Source organism: Acomys russatus, chromosome 8 (genome assembly GCF_903995435.1).
Source record: "Acomys russatus chromosome 8, mAcoRus1.1, whole genome shotgun sequence".
Classification (NCBI taxonomy): domain Eukaryota; kingdom Metazoa; phylum Chordata; class Mammalia; order Rodentia; family Muridae; genus Acomys; species Acomys russatus.
In genome coordinates, this window is record NC_067144.1 from 48754396 (window position 1) to 48758693 (window position 4298).

The 4298-nt window shown below is 33.7% G+C and overlaps 1 pseudogene; it reads right to left on the minus strand.

Annotated features, from left to right (window-relative positions):
* Positions 1-2053: 2053 nt before the first annotated feature.
* Positions 2054-2148, minus strand: LOC127193522 (uncharacterized; annotated as a pseudogene).
* Between the last annotated feature and the right edge of the window lie 2150 nt (positions 2149-4298).

The following is a 4298-nucleotide window of genomic DNA, read 5'->3' on the forward strand; positions in this document are numbered from 1 at the left end:
ACTCAGTATGATCATTTCTACTTCTGTCCATTTCTCCACAAATTTCGTGATTTCCTTGTTTTTAATAGCTGAGTATTATTCCATAGTGTAAATGTACCACAGTTTCTTTATCCATTCTTCAACTGAGGGACATTTAGGCTGTTTCCAGGTTCTGGCTATTACAAAGGAGACTGCTATGAACATGGTTGAACATATGTCCTTATTGTGTGGTGGAACACCATCTGGGTATATTCCAAGGAGTGGAATATCTGGGTCTTGAGAAAGCCCTATTGCCAGTTTTCTGAGAAAGTGCCAGATAGATTTCCAAAGTGGTTTTACAAGATCACGTTTCCACCAGCAATGAAGGAGTGTTCCCCTCTCCACATCATCATCATGTGGTGTCACTTGAATTTTTGATCTTAACCATTCTGATGAGTGTAAGATGGAATTTCAGTCATTTTGATTTGCATTTCCCTGATGACTAAGGATGTTGAGCATTTCATTAAGTGTTTCAGTATCTCCCTGTTGAGAATTCTCTAGTTAGCTCTGAGCCTCATTTCTCAATTGGTTTATTTGGTTTGGTGGTGTTTAATTTCTTGAGTTCTTTGTACAGTTTAGATATTAGACCTTTGTCAGATGTAGGGTTGGTGAAGATCTTTTCCCAGTATGTAGGCTGTCGCTTTGTTCTGTTGACAGTGTCTCCTGCCTTACAGAAGCTTCTCAGCCTCATGAGGTCCCATTTATTAATTGTTGACCTTAAGGCCTGGGCCATTGGTGTTCTGTTCAGGAAGTTGTCTCCTGTGCCAATGTGTTCCAGGTTCTTCTCCACTTTTTCTTCCAACCTATTTACTGTCTCCGGTTTATGTTGAGGTCTTTAATCCACTTGGACTTGAGTTTTGTGCATGGTGACAAATATAGGTGTAATTGCATTTTTCTGCATGTAGACATCCAGTTAGACCAGCACCATTTTTTGAAGATGCTATCTTTTTTCCATGGAATATGTTTGGCTTCTTTGTCAAAATTCAAGTAACTATATGTGTGCGGATTTGTTTCTGGGTCTTCAATTAGATTCCATTGATCAACCAGCTTATTGCTGTGCCAGTACCATGCTGTTTTGATTATTATTGCTCTATAGTACAGCTTGAGATCAGGTATGGAGATTCCTCCTGAGAATCTTTTATTGTATATGATTGTTTTAGCTATTCTGGGATTTTTGTTTTTCCATATGAAGTTGAGAATTGATTTTTCAATGTCTTTAAAAATTGTGTGGGTATTTTGTTAGGGATTGCATTGAATCTGTAAATAGTTTTTGGTAAGATGGCCATTTTTACTATGTTAATTCTCCTGATCCATGAACAAGAGAGATCCCTCCATCTTCTGAAATAATAATCAATCTCTTTCTTCAGAAATTTACAGTTTTTTTTAAAACAAGTCCTTCATTTGTTTGGTTAGAGTTACTCCTAGATATTTTATATTGCTTGTGGCTATTGGGAAGGGTATAGTTTTCCTAACTTCTTCTACATGTTTGTCATTTGTATATAGGAAGGCTACTGACTTTTTTAATTAAATTTTTATTCAGCCAATTTGCTGCAGGTGTTTATCATCTGTAGGATTTCTAAGGTGAATTTTGGTGGTAACTTATGTACACTATCATATCATCTGCAAATAGGGATAATTTGACTTCTTCCTTTCCCATTTGGATCCCCTTGATCTCCTTCTGATAGCTTATTGCTCTGTCTAGAACTTCAAGAACTATATTGAAGAGATATGGAGAAAGTGGGCAGCCGTGTATGGTGCCTGATTTTAGAGGAATTTCCTTGAGTATCTCTCCATTTAATTTGATGTTGGCTATTGGCTTGCTGTATATAGTCTTTATTATTTTTAGGTATGTGCCTTGTATTCCTGATCTCTCCAAAACGTTATACATGAATGAGTTTTGGATTATGTTGAATGCTTTTTCTGCATCTAAGGAGATGATCATATGGTTTTTTTCCTTCAGTTTGTTTATATGGTGGATTACATTGATGGATATCCATACATTAAACCATCCTTTCATGCCTTGAATGAAGCCTAAAAAAATATGGAGCACTTCATGAATTTGCATGTCATCCTTGTGCAGGGGTCATGTTGTATCATTCCAATATTAGTATATGTTTGGCCAAAGTAAGCACTGTAATTGTAAAATTCTACAATCTTATTCTTATATCTTCCTATTTTGATACAAACTTTTAGAAATTATTTACATGTTTTTATTTAATGTGTGTATGTGTGTAATGTAATAAACATGTAATACACATACACACTTATAAGAGGATATGTCACAACAAGCACATGGAGATTAGAAGACAATTTTTGGAAGTTAGATCTCTTTCTTATATTTATGGATGTGAGCCTAGCCTTTAATGGCTGAGCCATCTCTTCAGCCCTAGATCTCTTTCTGCCTTATACATTCCATCAACTCAACCAAGGCTTTCAGTCTTGTCAAAAATGTCTTGTCATATAATAAAGCTAGAGGAAAAATTTCAAAATGAATTTCATGAAAAAGTTGACATTTTCAACTTAATTGGATCATGAAATGTTAACATGTAACAAATTAATACCTTTCCATATTATTTCTCACATTTAATTTACATAGCTATTAAATATAAACTATTTCAGCAAGAAATGTAATTTTAGATAAATACTTTATAATATAAAATAATATTTTATTTTAGGAAGAGTGAGTAACATGGAATTTTTATGAAATTGCATGATTTTGCAGTAAAGGAAAGTTTATATGCTTTTCATTTCAGTGAAATCACGGATTTGATCATTTGCATAAGTAAAATTTTAACAAATCAACAAAGCCTAATGGAGAAAATACAAATATATCTTAAATTAATTTCATTTAATAAAGAACATATTGTACCTCTCAAGATATTGTTCAAAGCTCAAGAGTGTAAATCCTGCTAAAATAATAAAAAATTGAAAAAATATTTCTTTATTTTATCAGTGCATAACTATTAATCACATATTATTGTCTTTAAAATTTCACATCTACAAACATATTTGTAAATACATGTAATTTGTGACCCTAATTCAACCCAATAATATTAAAGAAAAACTGTTACATTAATCACCATTTTATTCATAATTAAGACTGACGTTACATTAAAACTTTGTGTTTTAATAAATTTAATGTCTAATTGTTTATAAGCCATTTTTACTAGTGTTTCCAAGTTTGGCATTTACAAAATGTCTTACTGGTTGCAATTACAAACAACACAAAAATGCTTACATTCTTTCTTTTTTTGTTTCTATTCATTTCTGTGTTAGGCATGTGCATGGTGTATGGCTACATGCATGCAGATGTGCATACCTGGGCACAGAGTGACGGAGACAAGAGAAGTCCTTCTGGTTTTCTGTTCAATCACTCTCCAGCATATTCATCTTAGACATGGTCTCTCACTGAACCTGGAATAAGCAGAACCCAACCACTGCTGCTGACTCTTTATAACTTACCCTTGTGCACAGCCCTGGTTTACAGAGGCACATTGATATAACCTGGATTTATACATGAGTTTTGTGGAACTGAACTCAGGTCCTCACATATAGAAGCAAGCATCTTTTTGTTTTTATCCCCTGTTACTTCTTTTGTTCCATTAATTAATCAATCTCCTTATTTACATCCTGATCGGAGCCTCCCCTTCCCCCTCTCCTTCCAGTCCTTCACTGCATCTAGAGCCCTCATCCCCACGACCTAATGTTCCTTGTAATCAATGAGGAAAACTAATTTGAAATAAATTGTGAGATTAGTCTGGAGAGACAGATCCGAGATTAAGAGCACTGGCTGCTCTTCCAAAGGTCCTGAGTTCAATTCCCAGCAACCACATGATGCCTCACAGCCATCTATAATGAGATCAGGTGTCCGCTTCTGGCATGCAGGTGTGCATGCAGGCAGAACACTGTATACATAATAAACCAAAAAAATCCTTAAATAATTGTAAAATTATACATTTCCTGACAGCAACAGCATTTTATAGTTGCCTAATTAGGAAAGTATGTTTGTTCATTATTTCTTTTAATATTACTTTTTCATGTACATATATAAGTATTTTATAATATTTTAGTATAAAATTTATAATCTTCAATATTCAAATTCACATACTGATAGAAACAAAGCCGGTGAAACAAATCAATCGGTTTTTGGGTTAAATCATAAATATTTAGAAAATATATTAATTCCATATTAATTTTCCATATATGACTCCAATTTAATTATATAGTCTCCAATTACAGCTATAAAACTAATTACCATCATCCACTGTATCTGTGGGTTC